This window comes from Oncorhynchus gorbuscha, linkage group LG23 (assembly GCF_021184085.1).
Source record: "Oncorhynchus gorbuscha isolate QuinsamMale2020 ecotype Even-year linkage group LG23, OgorEven_v1.0, whole genome shotgun sequence".
Lineage (NCBI taxonomy): Eukaryota > Metazoa > Chordata > Actinopteri > Salmoniformes > Salmonidae > Oncorhynchus > Oncorhynchus gorbuscha.
Window position 1 is genome coordinate 50720710 of NC_060195.1, and position 22282 is coordinate 50742991.

Consider the following 22282-nt stretch of genomic DNA (forward strand, 5'->3'; position numbering starts at 1 on the left):
GGGAAGATGGATGGAGCCAAATACAGGACCATTCGGGAAGAAAACCTGATGGAGTCTGCAAAAGACCTGAGACTGGGACGGAGATTTGTCTTCCAACAAGACAATGATCCAAAACATAAAGCAAAATCTACAATGGAATGGTTCAAAAATAAACATATCCAGGTGTTAGAATGGCCAAGTCAAAGTCCAGACCTGAATCCAATCGAGAATCTGTGGAAAGAACTGAAAACTGCTGTTCACAAATGGTCTCCATCCAACCTCACTGAGCTCGAGCTGTTTCGCAAGGAGGAATGGGAAAAAAATGTCAGTCTCTCGATGTGCAAAACTGATAGAGACATACCCCAAGCAACTTACAGCTGTAATCGCTACAAAGTATTAACTTAAGGGGGCTGAATAATTTTGCACGCCCAATTTTTCAGTTTTTGATTTGTTAAAAAGGTTTGAAATATCCAATAAATGTCGTTCCACTTCATGATTGTGTCCCACTTGTTCCTTATTCTTCACAAAAAAATATACTTTTATTTCTTTATGTTTGAAGCCTGAAATGTGGCAAAAGGTCGCAAAGTTCAAGGGGGCCGAATACTTTCGCAAGGCACTGTATATGCACTACAACATTTACATGTATCACAGTAACAACAAGGCTTGTTTTCACTTCTGTTTTCATTTCTGAAAGTAAGGACAATGGATGCAAAAGTGTAACGGCTTAGGTTGGGTTGCACTAGCTGTCCAACTTCTCTCATAGTCATCCCATGTATGAGCACATGATTAACTAGGGTGGAAAGGATTTCATCTGAGATTACTTGTCTTTGTTGTTGTTGTCGTCGTCCTCTTTCTCTCTTCACATGGACATGCCTCTAGGCCCTATTTATTGATCCTGCAATTCTGATTGGTGTGTTTTTTGAGGCTTATTGTTTGCATCAGGAGAAAGGTGTGCTCTTTGAGTTTAGGTTGTGATGACTTGAGTTAATTATATTGAGGGCATGTGTTTGCTGAATGAATATATAGTGCAATGAATGATTTATTTGGCCGCTTTTGTATAAGGTTTTGCAGAAAGAGTTAAGAATATTGAAACGTGTGGAAACAACTGAATAGTGTTAATGGTTATAGGAAATGTGTGTGTGTTTTTGGGAATGACGTAAGGGTATGGGTTTTGTGCTACAGGAACCAATTTTTGTGTTTAAGCAATTTAGAAAAACTGTAATTCCGAGAGAGAGTGAGAGAGAGAGACATCAACATCAATGGGGCGGCGGGCAACCTTTATGTACTAATCCACTGGCATTGGCTGGCCTCCCCATTATAGAATACATACAAAACCCTATCTGGATGATTATGGGTAATGAGGGAGTAGAGAGATGGACACAGACAGAAAGCTGCTGATAGAATGATGGTTTGAACTTTTCCAAAAAGCGATGGGTTGATGTCGACTCTCAGTCGGAAAATAGCAGTGCTGGTAACATAGCAATTGTTAATTTCAGCGAGTCAAAGTTCAGAGATCTTTGAGTCAGAATTTGTAAATAAATTATGGAATTATCGTTGCTAGAGATTCTATAGTTAGAACTATTTGATAAAAGTGGATTTCTGAGGGAAAATTTAGATTTTTTTGGTTAGATTAATAAGACTTTTCTTCCATCTAGAAAGTTCTTCCATATCATTTGTGTTCAGAGTTAGTTGTCTTTAAAAAAAATGAATTTATGGAAGAAACAAAGTTACAGGTATATGAACTGCTTGGGGAAAACATTTTGACTTCTGGTGGAAAATTACCATTTTTTGTTGAGGTGAAGCTTGTCTTCATCTAGAATGTTCTTCTGTACTCATTCTGTAGGGGGCAGCATGGTTCTTCTGGAGAGTTTCCTAGGGTTGAATGTTCCCCTCTACAAAAAAATTGACCTGGGCTTCGGGTTACAGGAGCAGACACACATCCCTCTCTTGCCGCAGACTGCTCCTTGAAAGCACCCGCCCGGTGTTTGTGCCAAGCCAGAACGAAGCAACCCACATCAGCACTTCCAGCTTTCCTGCACATTTCTGAGGATCCTTGTGAATCTCAATCCAAATTCTCATTGAAAGCTCAAGCAAAACACTCACAGATGAGCCTAAAGACTCTACATGCAGAACTTGCTACCAGACTTCTCTGAAGTTGACAAATGTTGTATTTCAAAGCAGATATATCGCTCATTTCGAGATTAACTTGAACCTCCTTAGATTTGGGGTTTAGAGTGGGAGGCCATATTTCCTCCTATATTTACCCCAACAAAGGAAAAGACAAACTGAAATGACACTCTCCGGTTTCAACAAGTATCTAGACAGACTGTACTTTTTGATGCTGGTTTTGTATTCATCAAATATTTTTTTCCAGTGTATCCATCAGCAGGTGAACATGCTCACTATGTTTATCTGTTCTCTTTCCTTTTAGATGCTAGTACACGAGTGCTTGGCAGCATGCAGGCCTGCTGAGGGTTGGCCAGTCGGTGAAAAGCCCAGCAGCTGTTGGATGCGTAGCTGCCTGTCCAAAAATCTGCCAGGGCAGGAGCTGTCTGTCCAATAGTCAGCCAGGACCTACCCCAGACCTTGTGTAGCCTATGCATCTAGCTTATTTTCAAACCCTGACCTGAGCCCCAAATACATTGAGTTTACACAGATGTCTTTTTGGCCGATGGTTTACATATATAATGAGAATACAAAACATTAAGGACACTTGCTCTTTCCATGACATAGACTGACCAGGTGAATCCAGGTGAAAGCTATGATCCCTTATTAATGTCACCTATTATATCCACTGTAATCAGTGTAGATGAAGGAGAGGAGGCAGGCTACAGAAGGAGGTTTAAGTCTTGAGACAATTGAGACATGGATTGTGTACAGTATGTGTTCCATTCAGAAGGTGAATGGGCAAGACAAAATATAGCCTTTGAATGGGGTATGGTAGTAGGTCTCAGGCGCACCGTTTTGAGTGTGTCATGAACTGCAACGCTGCTGGGTTTTTCAAGCTCAACAGTTTCCTATGTGTGTCAAGAATGAACCAGCACCAGCCAACTTGACACAACTGTGGGAAGCATTGGAGTCAACATAGGATAGCATACCTGTGGAACGCTTTGGAAATCTTGTAGAGTCCATGCTCCGATGAATTGAGGCTGTTCTGAGGGGAAAAGGGGGTGCAACTCAATATTAGGAAGGCATTCCTAATGTTTTGTACACTCAGTGATGTTTTTGTCAGCTATTCCTTATATATTTTACTGGTATGATTGTTCTGAGACTCTTTGAATTAGATGATTGACATTAAGGCAGAACAGGTCAAAAGTGATTGGGAGAAGAGAGGGAGGAAGAAAACGATAGTGAGAGGGGAAGGGGAGAGTAAGAGAGAGGCCTGCTCTATACACACATCTCCAGAGAGAGAGAGAAGGAGATATATACATATAGAGAGAGAGGCAGAGGCAGAGAGAGAGAGAGTGAGGGGACGTGGACAACGTCAATGTCAAAAAAGGCCAGCTTGGATTTGGGTCCTGGTGTGGAGTCTAATCACATTTTTCACAGAACATTCAGTCCAATTTCAGTTTAATTCAGGTAGCGATAGAGAGTGGGAGAGACAGAGAGAGCGATAGAAAGAAAGAAAGAAATAGACACAGAGAGAGAAAAAGAGTGGGGAGTGGGGTGGTAAAATGTAAGGTTAGATGTAACAGTCACAGCAGTGAGACCCCCATGTACTGCAAAGAAAGCTATCGGTCCAAAGAGGGATCTAATTGGCCTTGCCTTCGTTTAGCTTGGTATGTTTCCCAATTCTTTTGAGGAATGTCTTGTTTATTTGAGATGAATACGATAAAGTTCAGCTTTGACAGCATGTAAAGAAGAGCTTTTCAAAAATATTTCTAGCACATTAGTCTTTTCTCTCACACGAACGGAATTCCTTCCTATAGGCTAACTCAATAGCAGATAAATGTTTTTGACACACATATGGGTGTTTGTTTGTGTTCTGTAAGTTGGGGTCAGAATGTGCCCATGCATTACAGGGATGCGGATATGCGGATTGTCAAGCTAAAAGTGTGTGTGTTTTTGCAGCACGTCAACTTTTACAAATGTGTGTTATTCAATGTCACTCCATTGCACCTGGATCTCTACACAGCACATTCGCCACAGCGCTGAAAAATCAACTTCCCTTTACTGATCCTATCAAGATTCCACCCAAGTCGTTCCCTGTACGCCTATGTAGATATTCCATATAAAAATCTGCCATTTCCAGCTACAATAGTAATTTACAACATTAACAATGTATACACTGTATTACTACATTTACATTTAAGTCATTTAGCAGACGCTCTTATCCAGAGCGACTTACAAATTGGTGCATTCACCTTATGACAACCAGTGGAACAGCCACTTTACAATAGTGCATCTAAATCTTTTAAGGGGGGGTGAGAAGGATTACTTTATCCTATCCTAGGTATTCCTTAAAGAGGTGGGGTTTCAGGTGTCTCCGGAAGGTGGTGATTGACTCCGCTGTCCTGGCGTCGTGAGGGAGTTTGTTCCACCATTGGGGGGCCAGAGCAGTGAACAGTTTTGACTGGGCTGAGCGGGAGCTGTACTTCCTCAGTGGGTAGGGAGGCGAGCAGGCCAGAGGTGGATGAACGCAGTGCCCTTGTTTGGGTGTAGGGCCTGATCAGAGCCTGGAGGTACTGAGGTGCCGTTCCCCTCACAGCTCCGTAGGCAAGCACCATGGTCTTGTAGCGGATGCGAGCTTCAACTGGAAGCCAGTGGAGAGAGCGGAGGAGCGGGGTGACGTGAGAGAACTTGGGAAGGTTGAACACCAGACGGGCTGCGGCGTTCTGGATGAGTTGTAGGGGTTTAATGGCACAGGCAGGTAGCCCAGCCAACAGCGAGTTGCAGTAATCCAGACGGGAGATGACAAGTGCCTGGATTAGGACCTGCGCCGCTTCCTGTGTGAGGCAGGGTCGTACTCTGCGGATGTTGTAGAGCATGAACCTACAGGAACGGGCCACCGCCTTGATGTTAGTTGAGAACGACAGGGTGTTGTCCAGGATCACGCCAAGGTTCTTAGCGCTCTGGGAGGAGGACACAATGGAGTTGTCAACCGTGATGGCGAGATCATGGAACGGGCAGTCCTTCCCGGGAGGAAGAGCAGCTCCGTCTTGCCGAGGTTCAGCTTGAGGTGGTGATCTGTCATCCACACTGATATGTCTGCCAGACATGCAGAGATGCGATTCGCCACCTGGTCATCAGAAGGGGGAAAGGAGAAGATTAATTGTGTGTCGTCTGCATAGCAATGATAGGAGAGACCATGTGAGGTTATGACATAGCCAAGTGACTTGGTGTATAGCGAGAATAGGAGAGGGCCTAGAACAGAGCCCTGGGGGACACCAGTGGTGAGAGCGCGTGGTGAGGAGACAGATTCTCGCCACGCCACCTGGTAGGAGCGACCTGTCAGGTAGGACGCAATCCAAGCGTGGGCCGCGCCGGATATGCCCAACTCGGAGAGGGTGGAGAGGAGGATCTGATTGTTCACAGTATCGAAGGCAGCCGATAGGTCTAGAAGGATGAGAGCAGAGGAGAGAGTTAGCTTTAGCAGTGAGGAGCGCCTCCTTGATACAGAGAAGAGCAGTCTCAGTTGAATGACTAGTCTTGAAACCTGACTGATTTGGATCAAGAAGGTCATTCTGAGAGAGATAGCGGGAGAGCTGGCCAAGGACGGCACGTTCAAGAGTTTTGGAGAGAAAAGAAAGAAGGGATACTGGTCTGTAGTTGTTGACATCGGAGGGATCGAGTGTAGGTTTTTTCAGAAGGGGTGCAACTCTCGCTCTCTTGAAGACGGAAGGGACGTAGCCAGCGGTCAGGGATGAGTTGATGAGCGAGGTGAGGTAAGGGAGAAGGTCTCCGGAAATGGTCTGGAGAAGAGAGGAGGGGATGGGGTCAAGCGGGCAGGTTGTTGGGCGGCCGGCCGTCACAAGACGCAAGATTTCATCTGGAGAGAGAGGGGAGAAAGAGGTCAGAGCACAGGGTAGGGCAGTGTGAGCAGAACCAGCGGTGTCGTTTGACTTAGCAAACGAGGATCGGATGTCGTCGACCTTCTTTTCAAAATGGTACATACATATATATTACTGATACATATTATGTTATTTTAATGGGAAAAAAAGCTTTTCTTAAAAAGAAAGGACCCCAAACTTTTGAACCGTAGTGTATATAGGGTGGCAGCCTCTAAGGCGCAGGGTTGAGTAACAGGGGGTAGTCGGCTAGTGATGGCTATTTAACAGTCTATTGGCCTTGAGATAGAAGCTCTTTTTCAGTCTCTCGGTCCCAGCTTTCATGAACCTGTATTGACCCTGCCTTCTGGATGATAGTGGGGTGAACAGGCCGTGGTTCGGGTGGTTGATGTCCTTGATTATCTTGTTGGCCTTCCTGTGACTTCGGGTGCTGTAGGTGTCCTGGAGGGCAGGCAGTGTGCCCCCGGTGATGTGTTGGGCAGACCGCACCACCTTCTGGAGAGCCCTGCGGATGCAGGCGGTGCAGATGTCATACCAGTCGGTGATACAACCCGACAGGATGCTCTCAATAGTGCATTTGTAAAAGTTTGTGAATTTCTTCAGCCTCCTGAGGTTGAAGAGGTGCTGTTGCGCCTTCACCACACTGTCTGTGTGGGTTGAGCATTTCAGATTGAAGCTTTCCACCTTCTCGCCTGCAGTCCCCTCGATGTGGATAGGGGCGTGCTCCCTCTGCTGTTTCCTGAAGTCCACGATCAGCTCTTTCAATTTGTTGACGTTGAGTGGGAAGTTATTTTCCTGGCACCACTCCTCCAGGGCCCTCACCACTTCCCAGTAGGTTGTCTCATCATTGTTGGTAATCAGCCATACTACAGTTATGTCGTCTGCAAACTTGAACAGGGAGTACAGGAGGGTGCTGAGCATACACCATTGTGGGGCCCTTGTGTTGAGGATCAGCAAAGTGGAGGTGTTGTTTTCTACCTTCAGCACCGGGGGTCGGCCCATCAGGAAGTCCAGGTTCCAGTTGCACAGGGCGGGGTTCAGACCCAGGACCCCAAGCGTAATGATGAGCTTGGAGGTGCTATGGTGTTGAAGGAAGAGCTATAGTCAATGAACAGCTTTCTGACGTAGGTATTCCTCTTGTTCAGATGGGATAGGGCAGCGTGCAGTGCAATGGCGATTGCGGTAAGCAAATTGAAGTGGGTGTTTTGGGAGCGCTGTGATTGGAACAGTTGTTGCTCTTATGTCTGTCGGGTATCTTGCTTTAGTGTTCAAGGAGAACCTTGTGGGACAGATGACTTATGGCAGGATTGATCTTACCTCTGGTCTTTGACCTCTGACCTACTCTGTTAGCATACACTGTCTGAAGGGATGAGAAGATGGACACTCTTGACCATCAGTGATTTACTGAAGTGGCCCCAGAAAACAAAGGGGTAAGCCCCAACAGCCCAAGAAGACAAGGTGTCTAGCCAAAGAAAGCTGTTTGATGTGGAGTGAACTGAGCTTCTGTTGATGTTCAGATCGCCATCAGTTTTGAGGTAGGCATGTCACCCAATGGTGACTTAGACAGATATCTGCTTTGACCAGTGTTGTAGAGGCCCACAATTCAGACACGTGCCTAGTATATGTAGCAGAGGCATGCTAGTCTCTCTCTCCTTGGTGAGGATCAAAAAGCCCCATCAGCTAGGAAATGCTTAATGATAGTCAGAGTTTGGCCAGTTTTATGACTTAAATCGCTTTGGCTCTGCAGAAATGGAAGGCTGAAAATCGTTTTGTTACACAGAGAGACTTTGCCGCCAAAACACTATCCAAAAGTGGATAATGAAACAATATTTCAATCAAAAAGAATGTGGGAAATGGTTGGTGGGGATTTAAAAGGACTTGCTAACCAAATTTACATGAGACCAAAAAATGCTGGGTTGCTGACGGAACAGAAAGTGGTCCTAGCTGTACCCTGAATGGTCAACCTTTGAGTCCAGAGAGCATGGGGACACCTTGAAATGGTTAAAACTACAACACCAGAAAATGGTAAGACCCTCTAAAACTCTTGATGAGTGAAGAAGGTAAAGACTATACCAAACATTCACAGTCTACAGCTGGGTATGTAAAGTAGTCTAGGATAACTGACCAAAGATGGAAGAGAAGAACAGATCCCTCTCACAACCATGTGGTATACTGAAATAATCCATTCTAAGAACGCTCCAAGACAAAAAATGCTACAACTGACAAGGACATTGTGACCTCTGGTGGACAACCAGAGGCTTACATCAAACTACTCCCCATAGACGGATCGAGTGGTTTCAGCAGAGAGACGATAGAGAAAGACATTTACGCGTAAATATATGTTGCATTTCTAATCCATTAGGGTGCTAAATATTCTTACTACGGTGAGCGTAGTTCCCAGATGTACAGTGGGGAAAAAAAGTATTTAGTCAGCCACCAATTGTGCAAGTTCTCCACTTAAAAAGATGAGAGAGGCCTGTAATTTTCATCATAGGTACACTTCAACTATGACAGACAAAATGAGGGAAATAAATCCAGAAAATCACATTGTAGGATTTTTATTGAATTTATTTGCAAATGATGGTGGAAAATAAGTATTTGGTCACCCACAAACAAGCAAGATTTCTGGCTCTCACAAACCTGTAAACTTCTTCTTTAAGAGGCTCCTCTATCCTCCACTCGTTACCTGTATTAATGGCACATGTTTGAACTTGTTATCAGTATAAAAGACACCTGTCCACAACCTCAAACAGTCACACTCCAAACTCCACTATGGCCAAGACCAAAGAGATGTCAAAGGACACCAGAAACAAAAGTGTAGACCTGCACCAGGCTGGGAAGACTGAATCTGCAATAGGTAAGCAGTTTGGTTCGAAGAAATTAACTGTGCGAGCGATTATTAGGAAATGGAATACATACAAGACCACTGATAATCTCCCTCGATCTGGGGCTCCATGCAAGATCTCACCCCGTGGGGTCAAAATGATCACAAGAACGGTGAGAAAAAATCCCAGAACCACACGGGGGGACCTAGTGAATGGCCTGCAGAGAGCTGGGACCAAAGTAACAAAGCCTACCATCAGTAACACACTACGCCGCCAGGGACTGAAATCCTGCAGTGCCAGACGTGTCCCCCTGCTTAAGCCAGTACATGTCCAGGCCCGTCTGAAGTTTGCTAGAGAGCATTTGGATGATCCAGAAGAAGATTGGGAGAATGTCGTATGGTCAGATGAAACCAAAATATAACTTTTTGGTAAAAACTCAACTCATCGTGTTTGGAGGACAACGAATGCTGAGTTGCATCCAAAGAACACCATACCTACTGTGAAGCATGGGGGTTGAAACATCATGCTTTGGGGCTGTTTTTCTGCAAAAGGACCAGGACGACTGATCCGTGTAAAGGAAAGAATGAATGGGGCCATGTATCGTGAGATTTTGAGTGAAAACCTCCTTCCATCAGCAAGGGCATTGTTGAAGATGAAACGTGGCTGGGTATTTCAGCATGACAATGATCCCAAACACACCGCCCGGGCAATGAAAGAGTGGCTTCGTAAGATGCATTTCAAGGTCCTGGAGTGGCCTAGCCAGTCTTCAGATCTCAACCCCATAGAAAATCTTTTGAGGGACTTGAAAGTCTGTGTTGCCCAGCAACAGCCCCAAAACATCACTGCTCTAGAGGAGATCTGCATGGAGGAATGGGCCAAAATACCAGCAACAGTGTGTGAAAACCTTGTGAAGACATACAGAAAACGTTTGACCTCTGTCATTGCCAACAAAGGGTATATAAGAAAGTGTTGAGGTAAACTTTGTTATTGACCAACTACTTATTTTCAATCATAATTTGCAATAAATTCATTAAAAATCCTACAATGTGATTTTCTGGATTTTTTTTCTCATTTTGTCTGTCATAGTTGAAGTGTACCTGTGATGAAAATTACAGGCTTCTCTCATCTTTTTAACCTCTTGCTCCTATCTGACACGCAGGCGTCCCATCTAGACATCTGGGAATGCAAATGCGCTACGCTAAATGCTAATAGTACTAGTTAACCTGTTAAGCCTAGCCCTGTTTACTGCCCCTTCTGGAGGAATTGGGTACCCATATAAAACAGGATACATTTTTGTCAAAAGTTGCTAATATATGCATATATTATCGAATAGAAAACACTCTAAAGCTTCTAAAACCGTTTAAATTTTGTCTCTATGTAAAGCAGAAGTCTCAGGGCATGCATTCTCCCAAAGTCTCTCTTGTCATGGAAAAAGTTGGCCCAACTTTGACGTCATCGTATACGCCTTCCCAAACAACTACCGCTATGGGAACAGTCTGTACGTGTTCAGCGCGAAGCCTGCTTTCAATGGGGCTTCTCATTGTGAGAATCGCGCGCTCACGAGACGTTGAGCGTGCCGAAAGGTCTCGGTCACGCGAAAAAAAAGTGTACATTTATGCGCGCTCTGCTCCCGCACTCTCTTTTCTTCAGGATCAATTAAAAGACGTGTGTGTTTCGCTTCGTCCTCACAATTGCTGTACACCTTTATAACATGTTAAAGCTTAATTATGAACATAGTTTGACAAGTTTACTCGACATATAATATATATTTTCGACGTTTTGGTGCGCATCCACTTGAATTTTGCCTACATTTCGACCGAAATGTGGCTATTTTGAGAACCGAAAGACGCAGACTTGAAAACTAAACACTGTTTTGGTAAGAATAATCCCTTCCTGGTCTTTTGATGGAAGAACAGCAAAGGTAAGGGAATATTTATGTGTTAATTTTGGGTTTCTGTCGACTCCAAGATAGAGGAGGCATAATGATACATTTGGAGCGCCGACTCCTAGTATAGCCTAGTGAACTCAACCTGTAACGTTAAAAATAAATGTAACACAGCGATTGCATTTAGAAGAAGTGTATCTTCCTATACATATGTAAAACATGCATATTTAGTCAAAGTTTATGATGTGTATTCCTTGTTAGCTGACGTTATCTGCCGGAGCTATTTCATTTCTCCTGACATTTTAGTAGCATTTTTTGAACGATGCGTCATTGTAAACAGAGATTTATGGATATATATTGCAGATTATTGAAAAAAAAATGAATGTACTGTGTAACATGTTATATTACTGTCATCTGATGAAGATTTCAAAAGGTTAGTGAAATGATTTTTATTTTAATCCTGCGTTTGTTGATTGCATATTTTTTCCTACTTGGCTATGCTAATGAGCTATGTCTGCGGTGGTAGTTTGACATAAATATGTGCTATGTTTTCGCCGTAAAACATTTTAGAAATCTGACTTGTTGCCTGGATTCACAACAAGTGTAGCTTTAATTCAATACCCTGCATGTGTATTTTAATGAACGTTTGAGTTTTAACTAATACTATTAGCATTTAGCGTAGCGCATTTGCATTTCCAGAGCTCTAAATGGGACACCTGCATGCCAGGTAGGAGCAAGAGGTTAAAACTCAAACGTTCATTAAAATACACATGCAGGGTATTGAATTAAAGCTACACTCGTTGTGAATCCAGGCAACAAGTCAGATTTTTAAAATGCTTTTCGGCGAAAGCATGAGAAGCTATTATCTGATAGCATGTAACACCCCAAAAGACCCGCAGGGGACGTAAACAAAATCATTAGCATAGTCGTCGATACACAAACCACACAAATAAAATATAAAACATTCATTACCTTTGATCCTCTTCTTTGTTGGCACTCCTAGATGTCCCATAATCACTATTGGGTCTTTTTTTTTCGATTAAATCGGTCCATATATAGCCTAGATATCGTTCTATGAAGACTGTGTGATAAACGGAAAAAAATAGCTTCGTATAACATAACGTAATTTTTTTAAATTAAAAAAGTTGACGATAAACTTTCACAAAACACTTCGAAATACTTTTGTAATGCAACTTTAGGTATTAGTACACGTTAACCTCTTGCTGTTTACCAGGGGAGCTACCAGGGGAGCTACTGACGTTAACCTCTTGCTCCTACCTGGCACGCAGGCGTCCCATCTAGAGCTCTGGAAATGCAAATGCGCTACGCTAAATGCTAATAGTATTAGTTAAAACTCAAACGTTCATTAAAATACACATGCAGGGTATTGAATGAAAGCTACACTCGTTGTGAATCCAGGCAACAAGTCAGATTTCTAAAATGTTTTACGGCGAAAACATAGCACATATTTATGTCAAACCACCACCGCAGACATAGCTCATTAGCATAGCCAAGTAGGAAAAATATGCAATCAACAAACGCAGGATTTAAAAAAAAAAATCATTTCACTAACCTTTTGAAATCTTCATCAGATGACAATAATATAACATGTTACACAGTACATTCATTTTTTTTCAATAATCTGCAATATATATCCATAAATCTCTGTTTACAATGACGCATCGTTCGAAAAATGCTACTAAAATGTCAGGAGAAATTAAATAGCTCTGGCAGATAACGTCAGCTAACAAGGAATACACATCATAAACTTTGACTAAATATGCATGTTTTATATATGTATAGGAAGATACACTTCTTCTAAATGCAAACGCTGTGTTACATTTATTTTTAACGTTACAGTTTGCGTTTACTAGGCTATACTAGGAGTCGGCGCTCCAAATGTATCATTATGCCTCCTCTATCTTGGAGTCGACAGAAACCCAAAATTAACACATAAATATTCCCTTACCTTTGCTGTTCTTCCATCAAAAGACCTGGAAGGGATTATACTTACCAAAACAGCGTTTAGTTTTCAAGTCTGCGTCTTTCGGTTCTCAAAATAGCCACTTTTCGGTCGAAATGTAGGCAAAATTCAAGTGGATGCGCACCAAAACGTTGAAATTATATATTATATGTCGAGTAAACTTGTCAAACTATGTTCATAATTAAGCTTTAACATGTTATAAAGGTGTACAGCAATTGTGAGGACGAAGCGAAACACACACGTCTTGTAATTGATCCTGAAGAAAAGAGAGAGCGGGAGCAGAGCGCATAAACGTATAATTTTTTTTTGCGTGACCGAGACCTTTCGGCACGCTCAACGTCTCGTGAGCGCGCGATTCACACAATGAGAAGCCCCATTGAAAGCAGGCTTCACGCTGAACACGTAGGAACTGTTCCCAGAGCGGTAGTTGTTTGGGAAGGCGTATACGATGACGTCAAAGTTGGGCCAACTTTTTCCATGACAAGAGAGATTTTGGGAGAATGCAAGCCCTGAGACTTCTGCTTTACATAGAGACCAAATTTAAACGGTTTTAGAAGCTTTAGAGTGTTTTCTATTCGATAATATTTTTTATATGCATATATTAGCAACTTTTGACAAAAATGTATCCTGTTTTATATGGGTACCCAATTCCTCCATTAGGGGCAGTAAACAGGGCTAGGCTTAACAGGTTAATAAGCGATCAAATTGATCACGAGGCGATGTATATTCTTTAGCTGTCCGTCTGGAAATAATGTCCGGGTAAATCTCAACCAAAATATCCGGTCGGAGATCTGAACAAATGGCTTGTCTCTTCTTCGTTTGACCAAGAAACAAAGCCTAGGCAAATGACAAGACTGTTGACATCGTGTGGAAGCTGTAGGTATTGCAACCTCAGCCCCATTTATTGTGGTTCGCCTTTATCAATGGGTTGAAGTGGCGGATGGATATATATTTCCATTTTCAGTGATCAGATTTTCCTGCGCTTTTCGATGAAACGCACGTTCTGTTATAGTCACAGCCGTGATTTAACCAGTTTTATAAATGTCTGAATGTTTTCTATCCACACATACTAATCATATGCATATACTATATTCCTGGCATGAGCAGCAGGGCGCTGAAATGTTGCACGATTTTTAACAGAATGTTCGAAAAAGTAGGGGGTAGGAGTAACAGGTTTTAAGTGGGAGAACTTGCACAATTGGTGGCTGACTAAATACTTTTTTGCCCCACTGTATGTACGAGAAGTTGACTCTTTGTCTATACCTCTCCTTACATACCTCTCCCCTTTCCATTGTGTAACCAAACGGTCATGCTTTTGTTAGTCCACTAGGGACTTGTTTCATTGTATTGTGTATGTATTTATTAGCCTATGCTGTGTGTGTGTTTATGTATTCTGTGTGATGATTTAGTTAGTTAGTAAATAAATAATTAAGCCAATTTGTGTATCGCTGATTCATCACTTAGTAGGTTTGGGTTCATGCAAATATCCAAGGAATATACGATGTTCAGAATGAGACTGATGAGGTAATAATTAATAATTGATTGTTATTGAAGTAATAGAAAAATAGATCATCTTTAGAGTTTATGTCGGGAGATAGTAACTCAGTAATATATTTTCCCGTGGTGCCCCAAATTTTGAATGTGTTAATTGTTACATGATTAATTCAAATGTAGTAATAATTAAACGTAGTAGGTAATTATTCGATAAATAACACTCATAACATTTATGATAGTCACATCACGACACTACTAGTTGTCTTGCTCTATCGAGTAACTGTCCTGTGCTGACACTCCGGGAGTTTGCTGCATGTTATTTTTTTAGGCACTTTATCGTATTCCGATGTGGACTACTGGTCAGAGATGTAGTGATATTAAATGCGAACTTATGCTAATAAGGCTTATTCATTGTAATAGGTCCTTACATGCTAATGGGTCTATTTTCACTTCCACATGCTGGGGCAGAGAGGGTAAGCCAGGGGTCTCTCCAAGCTACATGTAGTAGAAAACACAGCTATTATATGAGCAAGCGTTTGGGGGTTGGAGGAGTTCAGCTCTGTTTACATTCAGCGAGGCCAGCAAACTCATTATCGACCTTCAGAGTAGGCCATGTTTGGTTCCAGAGAGTGAAGGGGTCATGCACACTAACACCTACCCACATGGGCTAACACGTGCAGGCATAGTCAGTAATGTGGAGTAACCAGGGAGGAGAAGAAGGGACACACACACACACACACACTGTACAGGGATGCCACTGGTAACTCCGTTATGTCCTAAGCTACTTCCAGAAGACACTTGTGTGTATGTAATTATGGTTTCTGAACAAGGCAATGTACTGTATAACCATTCAGTATTGACCCTACTACAACTACAGTACAACCAGAGCAGCCACCATATGGAATACAGGTGACTGTAATGTGATGTGGAAGAGAAATGGACAGAGTAGAGTGAATTCGCCCGTAGAATATGACTATGGGTCAGTTTAGTATTTTCCCCACTAATGTCTAAGTTTAGGATATGGGGAGGGGGAACTGATCCTAGATCTGTACACAGGGGTAACTTCACAACAGAGAAACATGGACAGGCATATGTTTTAGGACTGTATCTGTAATATAATGAAAACCTTCCTATTTTCTACAGCCGTGTATATTAAGAGTTACTGCAAAACAACTGCAATAACCTGTCTATGGGTAGGCCGTCATTGTAAATAAGAATTTGTTCTTTTAACTGACTTGCCTAGTTAAATAAAGGTTAAATGATTATTATTATTTTTAAATGTGAATGAATTGATTGAAGTTAAAGTCAAAGTCAATGTGAAATGCAGACATATGGAGAACATTCCAGTGAAATCCTGTCATTCACTGAACCCCCCCCAACCCCCGTTGAATACAGTAGGTCTTTCTTTCACACATCCATTCTTTATTTATTTTGATCCTTATACAGAACCAGTCAAAAGTTTGGACACACCTACTAATTCAAGAGTTTTTCTTTATTTTTACTATTTTCTACATTGTGGAATAATAGTGAAGACAAACTTTGAAATAGCACATATGGAATTATGTAGTAGCAAAAAAATTGTTAAACAAATCTAAATATATGATAGATTTTAGATTCTTCAAAGTAGCCACCCTTTGCCTTGATGACAGCTTTGCACGCTCTTGGCATTCTCTCAACCTGCTTCACCTGGAATGCTTTTCCGACAGTCTTGAAGGATTTCCCACATACGCTGAGCAGTTGTTGGCTGGTTTTCCTTCACTCTGTGGTTCAACTCATCCCAAACCATCTCAAGTGGGTTGAGGTTGGATGATTGTGAAAGCCAGGTCTTCTGATGCAGCACTACATCACTCTCCTTATTGGTCAAATAGCCTTTACACAGCTTGGAGGTGTGTTGGGTCATTGTCCTGTTGAAAAACAAATGATAGTCCCACTAAGCGCAAACCAGATCGGATGGTGTATTGCTGCAGAATGATGTGGTAGCCATGCTGGTTAAGTGTGCCTTGAATTCGGAATAAATCACTGACAGTGTCACCAGCAAAGCACCATCAGACCTCCTCCTCCATGCTTCATGGTGGGAACCACACATGCAGAGATAATCCGTTCACCTACTCTGCGTCTCACAAAGACACGGTGGTTGGAACCAAAAATCTCAAATTTGGACTCATCAGTCCAAAGGATAGATTTTGACGGGTCTAATGTCCGTAGCTCATGTTTCTTTTAGTAGTGGATTCTCTGCAGCAATTCGAACATGATTCACGCAGTCTCCTCTGAACAGTTGATGTTGAGATGTGTCTGTTACTTGTCTGTTACTTGAGCATTGATTTGGGCTGCAATTTCTGAGGCTGGTAATTCTAATAAATGTATCCTCTGCAGCAGAGGTACCTCTTGGTCTTCCTTTTCTGTGGTGGTCCACATGAGAGCTAGTTTTATCATAGCGCTTGATGGTTTTTGCGACTGTACTTGAAGAAACATTCGAAGTTCTTGAAAAGTTCCGGATTGACTGACCATGTCTTAAAGTAATGATGGACTGTCATTTCTCTTTGCTTATTTGAGCCGTTCTTGCCATAATATGAACTTGGTATTTTACCAAATAGGGCTATCTTCTGTATACCACCACTACCTTGTCACAGCACAAGTGACTGGCTCAAACACATTAAGAAGGAAAGAAATTCCACAAATTAACTTTTAACAAGGCACACCTGTTAATTGAAATGCATTCCAGGTGACTACCTCATTAAGCTGGTTGAGAGAATGCCAAGAGGGTGCAAAGCTGCCATTAAGGCAAAGGGTGGCTACTTTAAAGAATCTAAAGTATAAAATATATTTTGATTTGTTTAATCTGTTGCGACGAGCAAACCCGGATCCGGGATCCTATTTATAGCCTCAAGCTCATTACCATAACGCAACGTTAACTATTCATGAAAATCGCAAATGAAATGAAATAAATATATTAGCTCTCAGATTTTCAAAATATGCTTTTGAACCATAGCTAAATCATTAAGCCTGGCATTCAGCATGCAACATTTTCACAAAAACAAGAAAAGCATTTAAATAAAATCATTTACCTTTGAAGAACTTCAGATGTTTTCAATGAGGAGACTCTCAGTTAGATAGCAAATGTTCAGTTTTTCCAAAAATATTATTTGTGTAGGAGAAATCGCTCCGTTTTGTTCATCATGTTTGGCTGAGAAAACCCGCCGAAAATTCAGTCATAACAACGCAAACTTTTTTCCAAATTAACTCCATAATATCGATAGAAACATGGCAAACGTTGTTTAGAATCAATCCTCAAGGTGTTTTTCACATATCTATTCGATGATAAGTCACTCCTGGCAGTTTGGTTTCTCCTCTGTTCAAAATGGAAAAAATGCGCGCACCTGGAGATTGCGCAATAGTGTCGACGGAGGACACCCAGCGGATACCTGGTAAATGTAGTCTCTTATGGTCAATTTTCCAATGATATGCCTACAAATACGTCACAACACTGAAAACACCTTGGGGAAACGACGGAAAGTGTAGGCTCTCTCCTTGCGCATTCACAGCCATATAAGGAGACATTGGTACACAGCGCCTCAAAAATCTGTCTCACTTCCTGTATGAAATTTCATCTTGGTTTTGCCTGTAGCATTAGTTCTGGGGCACTCACAGACAATATCTTTGCAGTTTTGGAAACGTCAGTGTTTTCTTTCCAAAGCTGTCAATTACATGCATAGTCGAGCATCTTTTCATGACAAAATATCTTGTTTATAACAGGAACGTTTTTCATCCAAAAATGAAATTACTGCCCCCAGAGTTTCATGAGGTTAACACTTTTTTGGTTACTACATGATTCCACATGTGTTATTTCATAGTTTGAGGTCTTCACTATTATTCTACAATGTAGAAAATAGTAAAAATAAAGAAAAACCCTGGAATGAGTAGGTGTGTCCAAACTTTTGAATGGTAGTGTATATTAAAGAGAGAAGGGCAACTGAGAGCCCCCACATCTGTGGCAACAAACAGAGGCGAGCACTGCGTTTTGCCACACGTCGTTTTTCGAGGGGCCACTGCTTGTTTTCTCTCAACCCATCAGTGGGAGTTTAAATGAAGAGCCCACTGCCGTTTATTTTTCAGCACTCTAAAAGGAATGCGTGCGGGGGGGGATTCGTGCAAGAAATGGCCATCAAATTTGATAAAAAATAACATTGTGCGTTTTACCCCAAGTGTGTGTGGGAGGCGTGAGGAGGGAGGAAGAGGTCTATTAGCGACAAAGATAATGTTGGGTACGGGAGCACGTTGAACTCATCTGTGAAATGTCTAAATATTTGGGGTTGAAGGGGTTGGAGAGGAGGTGGGGAAAAATAATGGCAAAAAGGTGAGTGGGGAGCCAAAGCAAACACAGAGTTTTACAATGGACCCCCTCATAAGCTGCTGGCGAGGCGGAGGTAACTGAGCGGCGGGAAGTGGTTCTCAGGTGTCACGGGGGTTAATTGTGTTTTGGTGTTATCTTTGAAAGGGGACCCCTTCTCCGCCACCCCCATACAGCCTGGTGCTAGCCAGCTGGAGAAACAACACACTAATATTGTAAGTTATGAACACACTTGCATTGGACTGAGACACACACGCTTGTTTACTTGCACACATTTAATTAAGCAAATGCATGCACACATGCACATACAGTACACACACTAATGCACGCATGTACATACACACACATTTGCTTGACACACACACACAAGTGCAAGGGTGCACAAGAATGCATGCACACAAGTACACACGTGTACACAGACACATACACACTTGTACACACACACTTTTTCTTCCAAATATTTTAATCTATTGACCTTTCTGTATTCTCTTGCTTTTTTCTCCCCTCTCTCTTTCTCTCTTCACACACACACACACACACACACACACACACACACACACACACACACACACACACACACACACACACACACACACACACACACACACACACACACACACACACACACACACACACACACACACACACACACACACACACACACACACACACACTACAGTATCCTGTCCCCGGCAGGGTAGCATGCACTAGCCATAATGATGGCCTCTGTGTGTGGCATGTTAAGACAGCCTGACGAAGGAAATTGCTGCCCTTGCACCTTGCATTCCTGGGTGGGGTGGCGGGTGGCGGGAGGGCCCTCCGCTTCTTTTCAGATCCGAAGTTCACTCTCAACAATGACTTCTGCGGATTCTGTAGCGTGAAGTGGAATAATTTTGTAGACGAAGAGCCCTTTCTTCAGAAACCAAGACAAAGGAACTGCATAGTCAGAGGACTATGTGCAAAGTCAGGTGAAAACAGACAGCATTTACAATTCAAATTACTTTGTTTCTGGAATTTGAATTCCACACATTCTTTATGGTAGAACCCTGAGCTAAATAGAAGTTGAACTGTCAAATAATGTCTGATGAATTGGCATCACTTTCGTTCAGATTTATTGTTTGGTGAAAGATGCTTGAATTACAACACTGAAGAAAAATGTGATAAAATAATGCAAACACAGCCACAAAAAAACTTCTCAGAAAAGTGCTCTCCCCGTTGCCTCTTGAGATTGATGATACAGTTGCTAAGAGGAGCAGATGGGTGGCAGTTCTGTCTTAAGACCAACAATCTGTATACTGTACATCTTTACAACCATCTTTATTTTTATAAATACATGTGTAGAAATAGACAGAGCATCTCTTTCGTCTACGCGCAGAGTGATTTTAATCCCCCTTTCCCACTCTCTCTCCTTAACTCTTTCTCTCTCTACCTAAATCCATCTCTCACACACTCAAACTTCACCTTCCCTCCCTCTCTCTCTTTCTCTTTCCCTGTCTCTCTACCTCCCCCTCTCTACCCACACCTATCCCACCCCACCTCTCTTTCTTTCCCCCTTCTCTCCCTACCCTGATACCTCTATATCTCTATACCTCGCCCTCTCACTCTGTCCCTTACCCCCTCACCTCTAGCCCTACCTCATCTCTATTTCCCCCTTACCTCTACCCCCCTATCTTTCTCTCTCTATGTTCCCTCCCTCAGGCATGGTGATATAGGAGTGCCATTGGCCTCTGCGCCGGCTCCTCTCCTCCACTGACGTCCGCGTGGCGCTCCTTATCGGGAGATTCTCATTGCTCGTTGGGCCCATTTGTCATCCCACAGTGGTACAATTACATAACACTGTTTACACATGGCGAAAAAAGCACAAATGGGTTCAAATACAATTAGAAATTGTTAAAATACTTTGAGAGTTTGATGTAGCATGCCTAGAGTGCCAGATGTATGTAGTTTGCAACTTTTGGGATTATTCTATTGGTCCAGTAAGCCAAACAAGCTCGATCGAGATCCGATACAGTGATTTTAAAAGTGGTTTTAAATAGCGTTTGAACCCAGGTCTGACGGAGGGAGGGCTGCATTCTTATGTCCCCCCTCAGGCAACAGCAGGGAACCCTGTGCAGTGAAGCACTGTATGGGGAAAAGGGAGAATTGTGAGGAGGAAAAACTCACAAATAACTCAGACTGTCTATGACCCGTGTTTCTGGGTCACTTAACCCTGCGAGGTTGCTTATCCATAATGTCGCAAAAAGACGAGACACGTTTACAGTTGGGTAAAGTACTTAAGTAAAAATACTTTAAAGTACAACTTAAGTATTTGTTTGGTGTGCTTTACTATTTATATTTTTGCCAACATTACTTTACTATATTCCTAAAGAAAATAATGTACTTTTTACTCCATACATTTTCAATAACACACAAAAGTACTCGTTACATTCCGACAGGAAAATGGTCCAATTCACACACTTATCAAGAAGAAATCCCTGGTGATCCCTACTGCCTCTGTACTGGCGGACTCACTAAACACAAATGCTTTGTTTGTAAATTATGTCTGAATGTTGGAGTGTGCCCCCTGCTATCTATCAATAAGAAAAAACAAGAAAATTGTGCCGTCTGGTTTGCTTAAATATAAGGAATTTTAAATGGTTTATACTTTTACTTTTGTTACTTAAGTATATTAAAGCCATTCCATTTACTTTTGATACTTAAGTATATTTAAAACAAAATACTTTTAGACAAGTAGTATTTTACTGGGTGACTTTCACTTTTACTTGAGTCATTTTCCATTAATGTATCTTTACTTTTACTCAATAATGACAATTTAGTACTTTTTACACCACTGCACATTTACATGCCAGTCCATATTTTAGCTGTCTAAAGTGATGCTAAAAGCTGCAGCTAAAAGTGATGTCGTAAGTGATGATTACATGCCTGGACATAGTTAGTTCCTATGGAGGTGTTTATGTGTGACTGTGCCTATGTGCCTTAGCGTGTGTGTGACTGTGACTGTGCCTATGTGCGTGCCTGAGTGTGTGTATTCTTATGTGTGTGGTGGGGGGACTGGTGGGGGGACTAGGTGGAGGCTTAGATCTCCTGGAAATTCACCTTCCTGTAGCTCATTATTCAGCAGGCTATGGTGTGAAATATTATTTTAGAAGTGCCGTCTTTGTCTTTTATCATTAATGCCATCTTTGGTGTGCTTATGAATGCACGAGCACATTTTTCCCACTCCTATTGCTCCTTCTGCAACAGCTTGTGGCGATAGGCATATAATCCATAGAAGGGTTTTGGAACCTCTAACCCTAGAAATGGGTACACTAGCAATGGGTACACTAGCAATGGGTACACTAGCAATGTCTGACAGTCTTGGATTGAATGGGAACTGCAATCTAGTGCCTTTAGAAAGTATTCACACCCCTTGACTTTGTCAACAGTTTGTTTTCTTACAGCCTGAATTTAGAATTGATTAAATTTAGATTTTTTTGTCACTGGCCTACACACGATACCCCATAATGTCAAAGTGGAATTATGTTTTCTAAACGTTTACAAATTAATCAAACAGAATTATTCAACCCCTTTTTTATGGCAAGCCTAAATAGATCCAGGAGTAAAAATGTGCTTCACAGGTCACAGTGTTGAGGTTGAGGATCAGCGGGGTGGAGATGTTGTTACCTACCCTCACCACCTGGGGGCAGCCCGTCAGGAAGTCCAGGACCCAGTTGAACAGGGCGGGTTCAAGACCTTGATGACGAGTTTGGAGGGTATAGT

The 22282-nt window shown here is 42.2% G+C and overlaps 1 pseudogene; it reads right to left on the bottom strand.

The window, feature by feature from the left end:
• Nucleotides 1-4423: 4423 nt before the first annotated feature.
• The window catches only part of LOC124010687, a 51766-nt pseudogene continuing 33907 nt past the window's right edge, over nt 4424-22282 (bottom strand).